Source organism: Salmo trutta, chromosome 25 (genome assembly GCF_901001165.1).
Source record: "Salmo trutta chromosome 25, fSalTru1.1, whole genome shotgun sequence".
In the NCBI taxonomy this organism is placed as follows: Eukaryota; Metazoa; Chordata; class Actinopteri; order Salmoniformes; family Salmonidae; genus Salmo; species Salmo trutta.
Genome location: NC_042981.1, coordinates 46,038,521 through 46,056,869, shown reverse-complemented (window position 1 = coordinate 46,056,869; position 18,349 = coordinate 46,038,521). Strand labels below are relative to the sequence as shown.

At 43.6% G+C, this 18,349-nt stretch overlaps 1 protein-coding gene across 5 annotated transcripts in view; it reads left to right on the top strand.

Annotated features, from left to right (window-relative positions):
• The window catches only part of rbks (ribokinase), a 92,098-nt gene that overhangs the window by 10,040 nt on the left and 63,709 nt on the right, over positions 1 to 18,349 (top strand). The window lies entirely within an intron of this gene.

The window sequence follows — 18,349 nt, the reverse complement described above, 5'->3', positions numbered from 1 at the left end:
ACATCTATAGTTTGAGATGTCAAAATATGTCACATGTAGTTCTATTTCAAATATATCTTCTTGATATTTCACTTGATGGAGATTTGCTCAGGTGGATTCTCTAACGGAAGTAGGCTACAAATCGTAGTGTCTGTTGGAGACAGACAGGTCGATTGGCGATTGAGGTGAGCCCCTCTCCTCTTCATAAGACGCCCCTTGTGCTGCCTCTGATCATTCTCGCCTCTCTTCCTTCGCTCTAACTCCTGAAGCTCTCCTAAGCATGACTAGATTTTCTGTCTTCCTACTGAACTGTTCTCTGGTGAACCGCGAGGATCACGCTGCCAAACGTAGGACCCCAGATCCTGTCGATAATGTTGAGTACTGACCGAAAGTAGTTTTGATTCCGCTATAAGGGAGGAGTTGTTTACCTGGAGTGGTGCGAGAGGGGAGCCTCCTCCTGTCGAATAAGTCCATTTCAGCACTTCTACGGGTTCGGGCCAGTCGATGTTTAGTCTGGATGCTGCCCGTTTTCAGACATTGATAAGCCGGTATCTGTAGTTGGGTATTGAAGCTCCGCTGTGGGTGGAAGAAGGCCTTTCGGCTTCCTCTTCCTCCTCTGGGATGAGGTGAGCCATGTCCTCGCTATCGTCAATGACAAGGTCACCTTCCCCTTCGTTGAAACGCTTGCAGTGCATGGGATTAGCGAGCACTGCTGCTGCGTGCTCTCACCCCAGGCAGACAATACACGAGTCGTATGGGTCTTTGGCTGATAGTGTCGTCCAACACAAACGCAGGTCTGCCGGTAGTCAGGCAGGGGCATGAATCCTGCTTGGTTCCCTCCATTCCATAGTAGGGGCAGCAGGCTCCATGGCTCCGAGAAAAACTTTTCCTTGAGCAAAATACAAGCTAAGTAGCGTCAGCCACGTGGCCCATAGCCTAGCTAGTTAGTACAATGCTAGCCGAAGAAAGCGCATGCTTACTTCATCTGTCTGTTTGAGCTAAAACTAGTCCTTTGTGGGATTAGCTAGCATTCCAGCTAGCCAAGTTAGCTGTAGCCTCGCGGCGTGGGCTACCCAAGTCTCGATAGCTAGCCTGTGACGCTAGCTACCAGCGGAGAATGAGGAGTCAAAAATGTGGTCCCATCTTGTGTGGCGGAAGCCCAACGTAACTGGGACAAGACCCTAACCACTAAAGTACAGACCAAGTACTTTAATAACATGGGTATTCAGGATATGGAGTTGGCCCCCGAGGGTTGAGTCGTCGCTGGCCAGCCACCCCAATCCTTATGCCATGTCACAGACCTGCATCTCCCTCCATGGGAATGCGGAACGCTTTTTTGCCTCCATCTTCCAAAAGGTATACGTGTCTGCCGCACGTTCAGTACGGGCATTCAACATCATGTCAAAGCTGATGGCATACCAAGACGATTTGCTTATGGAGATGCAACAACTCGGGCCTATAGCCAACCCGGGCCTATGGGTGGAGATCTGTGTCATTGCAGACCTCACCCTACGAGGCGCCAATAAAGGCCGTGGGCATGCCATGAGCCTTGCTGTGGTGGGGGAGAGAGCCCTGTGTCTTGACTTGTCCAGCTTCCCAGCTTCTTGGACATAGCTGCAGGAGGTAGGGGTGCTGGTGGTACTCCTCTCTGAACAGACATAATTTTGCTCCAGAGGATCAATAACTGTGGATTAAGTTTTATCACAAGCACTTACAGTCGGGAAGGCCGCAATTTGGGCAGCACGTGCGCCAAATATAGAACAGCTTGTTGCATTGTGTCCATAAATATAATCCATAGAAGGATTTTGGAACTTCTAACCCTGTCACTTTGACTGTTAAACTCATGGGTATACTAGCAATGGCTGCCAGTCCTGACTTGAATGGGAACAGCCCATCTATGGATTATATGTCTATGGTTGGTTGTGGCTGTCAGTTTGCCTTTCATAAATTTCAAATTTAAAGCAAATGCCTACTGCAAAAAAGAGAAGACTAATCTGTCTGTAGAAGCTAACTATTTTTCTCTAGTATCTTATCTTGAAATCATGGCAAAGCGCATCGGCCATCACCGGCGAGAAGCCTATGCTTCATCTTCATCATTGGGTGAATCAGTGTCACTGGAAAGTTTATTTTGTAGCCTATACTATATACAGTGCCTTCAGAAAGTATTCCCACTCCTTGACTTTTTCCAAATGTTGTTGTGTTACAGCCTGAATTTAAAATTGATTAAATAGAGATTTTTTTGTCACTGACCTACACACAATACCCCATAATGTCAAAGTGGAATTATGTTTTTCGGAATTTTTACAAAGATTTTTTGTTGTTGAAATTTTTACAAATTGAGTCAATAAGTATTCAAACCCTTTTTTTATGGCAAGCCCAAATAAGTTCAGGAGTAAAAATGAGCTTAGCAACTATTTTTGAATAACTACCTCATCTCTGTACCCCACACTGTACCTAACACATACCACATACAAAGGTCCCTCAGTCGAGCAGGGAATTTCAAACACAGAATCAACCGCAAAGACCAGGGAGGTTTTCCAATGCCTTGCAAAGAAGGGCACCTATTGATAGATGGTGCCCTAAAAATAGAAGCAGACATTGAATATCTCTTTGAGCATGGTGAAGTTATTAATTACACTTTGGATGGTGTATCAATACACCCAGTCACTACAAAAATACAGGCGTCCTTCCTAACTCAGTTTTCGGAAAGGAAGGAAACCACTCAGGGATTTCACCATGAGGCCAATGGTGACAGTTAGAGTTTAATGCCTGTGATAGGAGAAAACTGAGGATGGATCAACAACATTGTAGTTATTCCACAATAGTAACCTAATTGACAGAGTGAAATGATGGAAGCCTGTACAGAATAAAAATATTCCAAAACATGCATCCTGTTTGCAACAAGGCACTGAAGTAATACAACAAAAAAATGTGGCAAAGTAATTAACTTTATGTCCTGAATACATTGTGTTATGTTTGGGGCAAATCCAGTACGACTCCATATTTTCAAGCATAGTGGTGGCAGCATCATGTTATGGGTATGTTTATAATCATTGAGGACTGGAGAGTTTTTCATGATAAAAAAGAAATGGAATATAGCTAAGCACAGGCAAAATCCAAGAGGAAAACCTGGTTCAGTCTGGTGTCCACCAGACACTGGGAGATGAATTCACTTTTCAGCAGGACAGTAACCTAAAACAGGCAACATACTTGTCAAGCCTCTCGGACATAGCCTTGGGAAGTAGGGGTATTGTTAGGTTACAGTGCATTCGGAAAGTATTCAGACCCCTTGACTTTTTACACATTTTGTTACGTTACAGCCTTATTCTAAAATGTATTAAATCATTTTTTTCCCCTCATCAATCTACACTCAATAACCCATAATGACAAGGCAAAAACAGATTTTTGGAAGTATTATATTTACATAAGTATTCAGACCCTTTACTCAGTACTTTGTTGAAGCACCTTTGGCAGCGATTACAGCCTTGAGTCGTCTTGGGTATGACGGTACAAGCTTGGCACACCTGTATTTGGGGAGTTTTTCCTATTCTTCTCTGCAGATCCTCTCAAGATCTGTCAGGTTGGATGGGGAGCGTCACTGCACAGCTATTTTCAGGTATCTCCAGATATGATCGATTGGGTTCAAGTCCAGGCTCTGGCTGGGCCACTCAAGGACATTCAGAGACTTGTCTCGAAGCCACTCCTGCGTTGTCTTGGCTGTGTGCTTAGGGTCGTTGCCCTGTTGGAAGGTGAACCTTCACCCCAGTCTGAGGTCTTGAGTGCTCTGGTGCCATCAAGGATCTCTTTGTACTTTGCTATATCTTTCCCTCAATCTTGACTAGTCTCCCAGTCGCTGCCGTTGAAAAACCTCCTCACAGCATGATGCTGTCACCATAGAGATGGTGCCAGGTTTCCTCCAGACTTGACGCTTGGCATTCAGGCCAACGAGTTCAATCTTGGTTTCATTAGACCAGAGAATCTTGTTTCTCATTGTCTGAGAGTTCTTTAGGTGTCTTTTGGCAAACTCCAAGTTGGCTGGCATGTGCCTTTTACTGAGGAGGGGCTTCTGTCTGGCCACTTTACCATAAAGGCCTGATTGGTGGAGTGTTGCATTTCTGTTGCCGTCTGAAAATGAAGCTATTTTCTACCGAATGTTTTGCACTAATGTATACTGCTCAAAAAAATAAAGGGAACACTTAAACAACACATCCTAGATCTGAATGATAGAAATAATCTTATTAAATACTTTTTTCTTTACATAGTTGAATGTGCTGACAACAAAAATCACACAAAAATAATCAATGGAAATCCAATTTATCAACCCATGGAGGTCTGGATTTGGAGTCACACTCAAAATTAAAGTGGAAAACCACACTACAGGCTGATCCAACTTTGATGTAATGTCCTTAAAACAAGTCAAAATGAGGCTCAGTAGTGTGTGGCCTCCACGTGCCTGTATGACCTCCCTACAACGCCTGGGCATGCTCCTGATGAGGTGGCGGATGGTCTCCTGAGGGATCTCCTCCCAGACCTGGACTAAAGCATCCGCCAACTCCTGGACAGTCTGTGGTGCAACGTGGCGTTGGTGGATGGAGCGAGACATGATGTCCCAGATGTGCTCAATTGGATTCAGGTCTGGGGAACGGGCGGGCCAGTCCATAGCATCAATGCCTTCCTCTTGCAGGAACTGCTGACACACTCCAGCCACATGAGGTCTAGCATTGTCTTGCATTAGGAGGAACCCAGGGCCAACCGCACCAGCATATGGTCTCACAAGGGGTCTGAGGATCTCATCTCGGTACCTAATGGCAGTCAGGCTACCTCTGGCGAGCACATGGAGGGCTGTGCGGCCCCCCAAAGAAATGCCACCCCACACCATGACTGACCCACCGCCAAACCGGTCATGCTGGAGGATGTTGCAGGCAGCAGAACGTTCTCCACGGCGTCTCCAGACTCTGTCACGTCTATCACGTGCTCAGTGTGAACCTGCTTTCATCTGTGAAGAGCACAGGGCGCCAGTGGCGAATTTGCCAATATTGGTGTTCTCTGGCAAATGCCAAACGTCCTGCACGGTGTTGGGCTGTAAGCACAACCCCCACCTGTGGACGTCGGGCCCTCATACCACCCTCATGGAGTCTGTTTCTGACCGTTTGAGCAGACACGTGCACATTTGTGGCCTGCTGGAGGTCATTTTGCAGGGCTCTGGCAGTGCTCCTCCTGCTCCTCCTTGCACAAAGGTGGAGGTAGCGGTCCTGCTGCTGGGTTGTTGCCCTCTTACGGCCTCCTCCACATCTCCTGATGTACTGGCCTGTCTCCTGGTAGCGCCTCCATGCTCTGGACACTACACTGACAGACACAGCAAACCTTCTTGCCACAGCTCGCATTGATGTGCCATCCTGGATGAGCTGCACTACCTGAGCCACTTGTGTGGGTTGTAGACTCCGTCTCATGCTACCACTAGTGTGAAAGCACCGCCAGCATTCAAAAGTGACCAAAACATCAGCCAGGAAGCATAGGAACTGAGAAGTGGTCTGTGGTCCCCACCTGCAGAACCACTCCTTTATTGGGGGTGTCTTGCTAATTGCCTATCATTTCCACCTGTTGTCTATTCCATTTGCACAACAGCATGTGAAATGTATTGTCAATCAGTGTTGCTTCCTAAGTGGATAGTTTGATTTCACAGAAGTGTGATTGACTTGGAGTTACATTGTGTTGTTTAAGTGTTCCCTTTATTTTTTTGAGCAGTGTATTTTCTGTGAAGTAAAACTAAAGTTGTACCCCGCTGATCATTCTATTAAAGCAAAAAAAAACTATGTTGACTTTAAATTTTTTCATGGTCTGAAAAAAAACGCTGATTTCTGAACTCTAACGCAACCCCTGGCCCCAACCAGAGGGCAATGCCGCCCCTATTTTGACTTGTTTTCTGTCCTAGAGCGTATTTTCTCGTTTAGGTTCCACCACCGAAGAATTACGCAGTCTGCTAATACATTTTCACGAATTGAGGGTGGGAACGTTGTGGTGATTACCATGTGAAGTGGAGAAATAAAAACATGTAGTGCGCTGACAGCTGTCAGTGTAGCTAGCTAGCATGCTAACCTTATATAGCAATCTAATGTTATATTTTGTTGCTACGCCATATTCAAAAGATTAGCCAGCTGGCTAGGTATGGCTGGTTCTGGAGCTGGATTTGTCATAAGCATTTATTGGAAACTTCATTACAGATGGATAGGGGAAACCAGGATCTTTGACTTTGACATCTATTTTTTGGAAAGCCCATTAAATTGTCAGAGACTCCAGTCACCCAAGTTATAGACTGTTTTCTCTGCTACCGCACGGCAAGTGGTACCGGAGCGCCAAGTCTAGAACCAAAAGGCTCCTCAACAGCTTGTACCCCCAAGCCATTAGACTGCTGAACAATTCATAAAAATCTTTACATTTACACTTTACATTGACCCCCCCCCCCCCCCCCCCCTACTGCTGCTACTCGCTGTTTGTTTGTTACCTATGCATAGTCACATCGCCCCCATCTACATGTAGAGATTACCTCAACTAGCCTGTGCCCCTGCACACTGACTCGGTACCGGTGCCCCCTGTATATAGCCTCGTTATTGTTATTCTTGTTGTATTACTTTTTATTTTTTAGCCTACTTAGTAAATATTTTATTTTTCTTGAACTGCACTGTTGGTTAAGGGCTTGTAAGTAAGCATTTCACGGTAAAGTCTACACTTGTTGTATTCGGCGCATGCGGAAAATAAAGTTTGATTTGATATTTGTTATGTCCAAAGTTTTGGCATGTTCTATAAATTGCAGCTGTGAATCCGCCATAGAAATAGAAAGAAAGAGGATGATGCTCCAGTAATATGAATAGCCTAACTATTGAATGGTTTGGACTAGATTTTACATTGTAATGGACATGATGCGACCTTTGGTAGGCTGCTGGCAGACTGCGCAACAGCAATGCCAAGTTAGCCCATGCTCATGCCATGGTTCTCAGCTATGGGAAGTGAAATGATAGGCTACAATGACTTTTGCTCATGATGCACACCGCAAATGACATGTAACAACACCTTCAGCTCATCGGACACGAAACAAAACACCAATACAAATGTAACAACAGCACAAAATAGATAAACACATTTTTGGAATTTTCTCTTTTTATTATAGGATGGATACTTGTGATTTCTAGCTGCACCAATTAAAACAGTGGAGCGTGGTCAAAACTATTAATCTTGGAGCGACAGGGGGAACCGGATTCCAAAATGCAATCATATCACACGCAAATGTACCATTTATAAAATGTTCCTATACCGTTTATTAGGTATACCCATCAAGTACCGGGTTGGACCCACTTTGCCTCCAGAACAGCCTGAATTATTTGGGGCATGGAAACGTTGCACAATTGGTATCAGGGGACCTAACGTGTGCCAGGTAAACATTCCCCACACCGTTACATTATCGCCACCAGCCTGTACCGTTGACACCAGGCAGGATGGGGCCATGGACTCATGCTGCTTACACTCTGCCATCAGAATGACGCAAAAGGAATCGGGATTCGTCGGAGCAGGCAATGTTTTTCCACTTCTCAATTGTCCAGTGTTGATGATTGCGTGCCCACTGGAGACGCTTCTTGTTTTTAGCTGATAGGAGTGGAACCCGGTGTGGTCGTCTGCTGCAATAACCCATCCGTGACAATGATCGATGAGTTGTGCGTTCCGAGATGCTATTCTGCACAACACTGTACTGCGCCGTTATTTGCCTGTTTGTGGCCCGCCTGGTAGCTTGCACGGATCTTGCCATTCTCATTCGACCTCTCATCAACGAGCTGTTTTCGTGCACAGGACTGCTGCTTACTGGATGTTTTGTGTTTGTCGCACCATTCTCAGTAAATCCTAGACACTGTTGTGCGTGAAAAGCCCAGGAGGCCGGACGTTTCTGAGATATTGGAACCGGCGCGCCTGGCACCGACAATCATACCACGCTCAAAGTCGCTTAGGTCACTTGTTTTGCCCATTCTAACATTAAATAAGTCCCAAATGGAAGGTAAACAGTTGGATGAAATCAAACAAAACAAGCTCAATAACTCAATGCATGTACACACTGCTATTGAATATGCATTCACCTGTATTTTGATTAGGCCTAGGATACATTTTGATTTACACAGTTTGTCATTAGATTTACCATTCAAATAAATTATCTCCATTATGTTATGTATACTAAACAAAAATATAAACACAACATGCAACAATTTCAACAATTTTACTGAGTTACAGTTCATATAAGGAAATCAGTCAGTTGAAATAAATTCATTAGGCCTTAATCTATGGATTTCACATGACCTGGGAGGGCATAGGCCCACCCACTTGGGAGCTAGGCCCACCCACTGGGGAGCCGGACCCAGCCAATCAGAATTCGTTTTTCCACACAAAAGGGCTTTATTACAGACAGAAAAACTTCTCAGTTCCATCAGCTGTCTGGGTGGCTGGTCTCAGACGATCCCGCAGGTGAAGAAGCCGGATGTGGAGGTTCTGGACTGGCATGGTTACAAGCTTTTTTTACACTCTCACCGCATTTTCCTGCTCGCAAGAGTGCAAGGAAGAGAGGCCTGCTTGAGAATGACCAAGAGGCAGGGCGAGCGGTGTCTAATGAAGAGGAAAGGGGCTCATCTCATTCGCCGCTCGAACTTGTCTGTTTCCAACAAGCTCTGTGATTCGTACTTCTGTGAAAGAATCCGCCTGAACGAATCCCCATAAAGTGAGATCTCACTTTTATACCATGGAGTTGTTGAATATTCCTGATTGACTTTACGGGCATTCTAGAGCGTGTATTATTTCCATATAACGCATGGTATATTTGCACGGTAGAATTCAATGGTTATAGTTCATTAATACATGTTTTGTTTGACCTGCTTTTGAAAGCAAAAGTCGAATTGGAAGCAATATTGGTTTTGTTGAATTCGATTTCAAAATGGCAAGCTAGGACTGATGGTTTGGTTAGCTAAACTACCAAGTCTGTTTGTTTGGTTACCACGGCAACTACTGTAGCTATCTAGTAAACTTGCTAGCTACTTCAGTGTATGTTGAACACATTTCTACCGCCAAATGAACACATTTCTAGTGGCAAATGTGTTAAATTATAGCCATGGTATGAAAGGGATAATCAACTAGGGGCTCTATGCGTTCTCTGGAAAATAATGAAACTCCATGGAAGGTCAGTTCCTCATTATTTTCAATAGAACGCATAGCCCCGAGTTGATTACCCCTTACATATTATCATAGAACAGGGGTTATACAAGTAACCCTACATTTTAGCCAATGCATAGTCCCTATTAAATGTGGGTCCTGGTTCTGAGCCATGGCATACATTATGGAACTGTCAATTCTGTTTTAGAACTGTTCATCCTCATGTTATCTTCTGCAACTGACAGCCACACATCTTTGTTGTACTTGAAAAAGCTTTATTAGTCGTTCTGGCTCATACACATCACATTGTGATGGAAACATGGAACGGCCTATTTTCTGGGCCGATGACAACCATGTGACTAAACCCTTTTAGGTATGGTCTAACACGCTATGTGCATCTTTTTAGCCTATATTTACCATCAGTTGTCATGGAAAGTTTTTACGCAAAAGCCAAGGGGTAATATTGGGAAGGGTGTTTCCAGCATGGCTCGAAATGGATGAAGCACTATACTGAAACATATAAGGGAACTGCCCTGTTCCTCCACCCCTGCCTGGGTTATTAATTCCATAGGAATCTAGTCATTCTATTTCTATGATTAATACCGCTGTCCCCAGACACAATCACCAGATTAGGCTACTGTCACATAACGTAGGCATGAGGCGGATGGAGGTGTAACTTCATCCAGAGGTATAAAGACCCCCGAAGGGTCACATCAGAAAGGCAAGGAGGACAAGGTATCAAATAACATTTTATTGGTCACATACACGTGTTTAGCAGATGTTATTGCGGGTTTAGCGAAATGCTTGTGTTTCTAGCTCCAACAGTGCAGTAATATCTAACAAGTAATATCTAACAATTTCACAACAATACACACAAATCTAAGTAAAGGATTGGAATTAAAAATATATAAATATATTGATGAGCAATGTCAGACCGGCATAGACTAAGATACAGTAGAATAGAATACAGTATATACATATGAGATGAGTAATGCAAAATATGTAAACATTATTCAAGTGACTAGTGTTCCATTTATTAAAGTGGCCAGTGATTTCAAGTCTATGTATATAGGCAGCAGCCTCTAATGTGCTAGTGATGGCTATTTGACAGTCTGATGGACTTGAGATAGTCTCACAGTCCCAGCTATGATTCACCTGTACTGACCTCGCCTTCTGGATGATAATGAGGTGAACAGGCCGTGGCTCGGGTAGTTGTCCTTGATGATCATTTTGGCCTTCCTGTGACATCGGGTGATGTAGGTGTCCTGGAGGGCAGGTAGTTTGCCCCCTGTGATGCGTTGGGCAGACCGCACCACCCTCTGGAGAGCCCTGCGGTTGCGGGCGGTGCAGTTGCCGTACCAGGCGGTAATACAGCCCGATAGGATGCACTTAATTGAGCACCTGTAAAAGTTTGAGGGTTTTAGGTAGTGATGCACCGATATGACATTTTTGGCCGATACCGATATCCGATATTTTCCTTGTCAAAAAAAAACTATGCCGATAACCGATGTTTAAAATTTCTGCGGCCTTTTTAAGCATTCTAGGACAGTTAAATAGTTAACACACACACATGGACGCAGCGGTCTAAGGCACTGCATCTCAGTGCAAGAGGCGTGACTACAGTCCTTGGTTCGAATCCAGGGTCTATCACATCCGGCCGTGATTGGGAGTCCCATAGGGCCCAGCGGTGTCCAGGTTTGGCTGGGGTAGGCCATCATTGTAAATAAGAATTTGTTCTTAACTGACTTGCCTAGTTAAATAAAGGTTACACACACACACACCACACCACACTGACCAAAAAATGATTTTGTTGGCATTTACGTATGTCCCCATTACCAGTAAAACATCATCTATTTCTTTCACTTATTTACTGTACTTGCTGTGCTGTTTCATTGTTCATTTCTTCAGTCGTTTCATTATCAACCAGGATTTCTATGGAACGCCGTTTGGGTCTTTGCATGTCAAAAAAGATACACGTCAAATAACACTATTTGACGTATCAAATAACACTATTTGACGTATCAAATAAGCTTGTTGAACAATCAGATCTGAGTATGACTGCACGTCACATAATAATTTTACGTGTTCATACATTTTTACATAGTTATTACACAATCACTCGTATTTCATATGTCACAACGATTCATCGATACGTATGCTATGATGCTGGTAAAGTTGTCTCGCGCACCTACAGTGCTAGTCATAAAAAAAAGCTAGCTAGCTCATGGATGCAAACAAAGTTCTTCCCCAAAACGACAATCTGTTTCAGTAGCTATAGTTAGCTAGCTGTCATCTAAAATAACCCTAATTTAAAATACAGTTCTTATTTGATTAATGGTGGTCAGACCCATATATGTGAAGCTAGCCACAATAAGGATTAGCCACAATAGTGGACTTTGAGGTTAGCCTTCAAAATAAAAGTATGATATAATTATACTATTTGTATTCGTATGCATCACTGTCAATGACACACTTTTATTTTGAAGGCAAACCGCAAATTCCACTATTGTGCCTAATCCTTATTGTGGCTAGCTTCACAACACATGACCTGGTCCGGTCGAGCATCACTAGCCAGATGAAGCTAGCTGGCTGCTTATAACATTAGCATTGGGCAACAACGTTAAGTAGCGGGCTAGCTATTTATTTTCATGAACTGAAGTTCAATTTCAGTAGGCGAACAAGTGGCAACCTAGCTAATACTTACTCACAAGGATTCTTAAATCATTGCTAAGAATAATGAAAATGACTGCGGTTTCTACTGGTCATTCTTTCAGGTTGGTTGTATTGGTGCTAGCTAGGTACCAAGCTAAAGCTAGCTACCCCAGAAGTTGAGGTCGAACAAATTATGCTTTATTACCATTGTAAACACATCGTTCGTGGCTGGTGTTTACTTTTTTGCAGACATTTTTGTACAGCGCTACTGTATCTTTTTTGACACACAAAGACCCAAACGGCGTTCCATAGTATGTATGTGGTGAAGCTAATAGCAGTGACGCTATTACTGTGTGACTCCGGTAGGGCATTATCCATTATTCCATTATCTTGGCTTTAATGGGTTTCACCTTTCTTACTCTTTCAAATGACTGCTCGATCCACACAGCAGACATTGTGGGCTAGGTTAGGGATGCTGTGTTGCACATGTAGTGCAACATTTTATGTGCCGTCATTACTTCGTGTACCTACATTTATATCGGTATGCTTTGACATCGGTGTTAAACTAGACATCGGGCCGATACCGATGTTGGCATTTTTAGCTAATATCGTCCGATTCCGATATGTTCACCAATATATCGTACATCCCTAGTTTTAGGTGGATAGGGGGGTGCTCTCTCTGCTGTTTCCTGAAGTCCACAATTATCTCCTTTGTTTTGTTGACATTGAGTGAGAGGTTATTTTCCTGGCACCACACGCCCAGAACCCTCACCTCCACCCTGTAGGCTGTCTCGTCATTGTTGGTAATCATGGCTACTAATTTACATTTACATTTTAGTCATTTAGCAGACGCTCTTATCCAGAGCGACTTACAGTAGTGAATGCATACATTTCATACTTTTCATTTCATGCATTATTATTATATATTTTTTTTTGTACTGGCCCCCCGTGGGAATCGAACCCACAACCCTGGCGTTGCACACACCATGCTGGCGTTGCAAACACCATGCTCTACCAACTGAGCCACACTAAAGACTGATGTTGTGTCGTCTGCAAACTTGATGATTGAGTTGGAGGTGGCGTGGCTATGCAGTCATGGGTGAACAGGGAGTACAGTAGGGGGCTGAGCACGCACCCTTGTGGGGCCCCAGTGTTGAGGATCAGCGAAGTGGAGGTGTTGTTTCCTACCTTCACCACCTGGGGGCGGCCCGTCAGCAAGTCCAGGACCCAGTTGCACAGGGCAGGGTTCAGACCCATGGCCTCGAGCTTAATGATGAGCTTGGAGGGTACTATGGTGTTGAAGGCTGAGCAATAGTCAATGAACAGTATTTTTACATAGGTATTGCTCTTGTCCAGATAGGATAGGGCAGTGTGCGGTGCGATGGCGATTGCATCATCTGTGGATCTATTGGGGCAGGAAGCAAATTGTAGTGGGTCTAAGATGTCAGGTAAGGTAGAGGTGATATGATCCTTGGCTAGTCTCTCAAAGCACTTCATGGTGACAGAAGTGAGTGCTATGGGGCAACAGTCATTTAGTTCAATTACCTTTGCTTTCTTTGGTACAGGAACAATGGTGGCCATCTTGAAGCATGTAGGGACAGCAGACTGGGGTAGGGAGAGATTGAATATGAAGCAAGATGTTGGTGTCCGCGACATGGCTGGTTTTCCTTTTGTAGTCCATGATTGTCTGTAGACCCTGCCACATACAGTATGTCTCGTGTCTGAGCCATTGAATTGCGACACCACTTTGTCTCTATACTGACGTTATGTCTGTTTGATTGCCTTACGGAGGGAATAACTACACTGTTTGTATTCGGTCACTTTGCCATAGTGATGGTTCACGCTTTCAGTTTTGGGCGAATGCTGCCATCTATCCACGGTTTCTGGTTAGGGTAGGTTTTAATAGTCACAGTGGGTACAGCTTCTCCTATACGCTTCTGGATAACTCAGTCACCATATCAGTATACCATATCAGTCACCATAGCCCAGTCCGCGTGATCAAAACAATCTTGAAGCGTGGATTCCAATTGGTCAGACCAGCGTTGAATAGTCCTTAGCATGGGTACTTCCTGTTTGAGTTTCTGCCTATAGGAAGGGAGGTGCAAAATGGAGTCGTGATCAGATTTGCCGGAGGGCGGGGGAGGGCCTTGTAGGCATCCCGGAAGTTGGATTAGCAGTGGTCGAGTGTTTTAGCAGCGCCTACACCACCCGATGTCACAGGAAGGGCAAAAAGATCATCAAGGACAGCAACCACCCGAGCCACTGCCTGTTCACCCCGCTAACATCCAGAAGGCGAGGTCAGTACAGGTGCATCAAAGCTGGAACCGAGAGACTGAAAAACAGCTTCTATCTCAAGGCCATCAGACTGTTAAACAGCCATCACTAACATTGAGTGGCTGCTTCCAACATACTGACTCAACTCAAGCCACTTTAATAATGGGAAAGTAGATGTAGTCAATTTATCACTTGCCACTTTATATTATTTATATTAGATAATGTTTACATAACCTACATTATTCATCTCATGTATATACTTTACGCCATACCATCTACTGCATCTTGCCATCTTGATGTAATTAGATGTATCACTAGCCACTTTAAACAATGCCACTTTATATAATGTTTTCATAACCTACATTACTCATCTCATATGTATATACTGTACTCTATACCATCTACTGCATCTTGCCATCTTGATGTAATTAGATGTATCACTAGCCACTTTAAACAATGCCACTTTATATAATGTTTTCATAACCTACATTACTCATCTCATATGTATATACTGTACTCTATACCATCTACTGCATCTTGCCATCTTGATGTAATTAGATGTATCACTAGCCACTTTAAACAATGCCACTTTATATAATGTTTTCATAACCTACATTACTCATCTCATATGTATATACTGTACTCTATACCATCTACTGCATCTTGCCATCTTGATGTAATTAGATGTATCACTAGCCACTTTAAACAATGCCACTTTATATAATGTTTTCATAACCTACATTACTCATCTCATATGTATATACTGTACTCTATACCATCTACTGCATCTTGCCATCTTGATGTAATTAGATGTATCACTAGCCACTTTAAACAATGCCACTTTATATAATGTTTTCATAACCTACATTACTCATCTCATATGTATATACTGTACTCTATACCATCTACTGCATCTTGCCATCCTGATGTAATGTATCACTAGCCACCTTAAACAATGCTGCTTTATATGTTTTCATACCCTACAATACTCATCTCATATGTATATACTGTACTCCATACCATCTACTACATCTTGCCTATGCCGTTCGGCCATCACTCATTTATATATTTTTATGTACATATTCGTATTCATTCCTTTACACTTGTGTGTACAAGGTAGTTGTTGTGGAATTGGTAGATTACTTGTTAGATATTACTGCATGGTCGGAACTAGAAGCACAAGCATTTCGCTACACTTGCATTAACACCTGCTAACCATGTGTATGTGACAAATACATTTGATTTGATTTTTGACTACTACAGTGAATGTGTTGATAGAACTTCGGTAGCCTTGTTCTAAAATTTGCTTTGTTAAAATCCCCAGCTACAATAAATGCGGCCTCAGGATATGTGGTGTTTCCAGTTTGCATAAAGTCCAGTGAAGTTCTTTGAGGGCCGTTCTGGTATCGGCTTGAAGGGGAATATACACGGCTGTGACTATAACCAAAGAGAATTCTCTTGGGAGATAATATCGTCGGCATTTGATTGTGAGGTATTCTAGGTCGAGTGAACAAAAGGACTTGAATTCCTGTATGTTATCATAATCACACCATGAGTAGTTAATCATGAAACATACACCCCCGCCCTTCTTCTTCCCGGTGAGATATTTATTTCTGCCTGCGCAATGAACTGAGAACCCAACTGGTTGTACGGACTCAGACAGTATATCCCGAGAGAGCCATGTTTCCGTGAAACATAGTATGTTACAATCCCTGATGCCTCTCTGGAAGGGAATCCTCGCCCTCAGCTCGTCAACTTTATTATCCAGAGACTGAACATTAGCAAGTAATATACTCGGAAGCGGTGGGTGGTGTGCACGCCTCCTGAGTCGGACTAGAAGTCCACTCCGAGTACATCTTCTCCGCAAGCAATGTTTGGGGTCAGCCTCTAGAATCAGTTAAATTGCCCTGGTGGGAATGAACAAGGATCCGATTCGTTGTTATAGATAGTTTCCGTCTATCGAAATAATCCAATCTAAATAAAGCATAAAGAAAACTTAGGTTGCTGTTTTTGATTGGGTTTCGTGTCTCAAAAATATTGTCTTGCATGTTAAAATGACAAGGGACCACATGTTGTAAAAATGTTCAATGTGACATCTTAGCTTCACTACTTTGAGAAGGAAGTGAATATATTGGCTTTTTCTCCACAGTTGGCAACACTGTATCACTCATACCACAAATATGCTGAAAAAATATATAAACGCAACATGTAAATTGGTGGTCCAATGTTTCAGGAGCTGAAATAAAAGATCCCAGAAATGTTCCATACGCACAAGAAGCTTATTTCTCTCAAATTTTGAGCACAAATTTGTTTACATTCCTGTTAGTGAGCATTTCTCCTTTGCCAAGATAATCCATCCACCTGACAGGTGTGGCTTATCAAGAAGCTGATTAAACAACATGATCATTACATGTTGGGGACAATAATGTTGGGGACAATAAAAGGCCACTCTAAAATGTGCAGTTTTGTCACACAACACAATGCCACAGATGTCTCAAGTTTAGAGGGAGCGTGCAATCGAAATGCTGACTGCAGAGATGTCCACCAGTCCTGTTGCCAGAGAATTGAATGTTCATTTCTCTACCATAAGCCGCCTCCAACATCTTTTTAGAGAATTTGGCACTGCATCCAACTGGCCTCATCTGCAGACCACGTGTAACCAAGCCAGCCCAGGACCTCCACATTCGGCTTCTTCACCTGCGGGATCGTCTGAGGGGGTGCTGAGGCGTATTTCTGTCTGTTATAAAGCTCTTTGTGGGGAAAAACGAATTCTGGTTGGCTGGGCCTGGCTCCCCAGTGGGTGGGCATGGCTCCCCAGTGGGTGGGCCTATGCCCTCCCAGGCCCACCCATGGTTGTGCCCTTGTCCAGTAATGTGAAATCCATAGATTAGGGCCTAATGAATTTATTTAAGTTGACTGATTTCCTTATATGAACTGTAACTCAGTAAAATCTTTGAAATTGTTGCATGTTGCATTTTATATTTTTGTTTGGCTTCCAATGTCACCCGTACCACAAATCCTGTTTGGCTTTCATAGGCTAGGTTAGAAGACAGACACTGATCCATTGATCTGCCTGTTGACTGGTGATGTGGATATGACCTCATCAGTAAAACCTAATTAACTCCATTGAGACAAAGGATTCAACTTGGTCATCATGACACCATGATCCCATTTAATTGATACCCAACTGTTGCTGTTATATCATCTCAGTAGATGTGGTGTGAACAGTGTAGTGAAAATGTCCTTCCCACACATGTTGTATCATTACTCATCATCTCAAGTACAATTGAGTAGTGTATGAGCACACATAAGTGAGACAACATTTGTCGCCCTGATTTCGGCTTAGGCTACCTTTTGCAAAGTGTTGTGCAACACAACAGGTGTTAAACAGAACAATAGATTATTTACAGTCTTTCGCTTACATAAAATATGTCCATGTGGATGTCCATGCAAATGTACTGTTCTGTTATAGGTCACATTTGCCCTTTCTGTGTTTCGGTTGAGTAACTACACAACCTTACAATATTCATCTCATTCTCTCCCCCCCCCCCCCCCCAACCTTTATCTGTAACTGTGGCGAAAGTCATCCCGCCCACAGTTATCAAAAACACACGGACACGCTCACTGACGGTTTTGATCAGTTTAGGCAACCTCTTTCCTTCGCTGGTTAAAAATGCAATGTAACTTTACACTTTAAAGGGCAGGAGGAGCTGCATCAATTAGGCCCTACAGTACTACTGACGGGAAGAGACTGTGTTTTGGGTCTTTTTCAGCAGGGGGAGTGTGGGAGGGAGTTAGGGGGGGACGGGGATGTGGAGGGTACTTGAAGACTTGAAATACATTTTCCACCCCATCAAAGTGATATGCATGGCTTTGAAGTTGGAAATCCAGTTGCCTGAAAGTGCCAATGTTTGGGTGGTTGTGACACAGTCCCCCTCTCCCCACCTCCACTTGTCTTTCCCCTGACTTTGTTTCCTCTCTCTCTTTCCTCTCTGATGTGGCCTCTCACACTAGTAACCCCACACTGTCAAAGCCAGACAGCGCCCCCTGCTGCCGGCCTCATCCAGAGCTCCCTGATGTGAGAAATGGAGCCGGTGTGATGTGATATGGATGTGGAGCATTGTGATGGATTGTGTTTATATAGGCTAGCCTAGATGGGCTACATGGTGCATTTCACTAGTTCTAAGGGAACTCATCCACCTCCAATGTATAGCAGCCACCTGTGTTTCTGGCTCTGGATAGACAGAGCCACAAACTCTGCCGG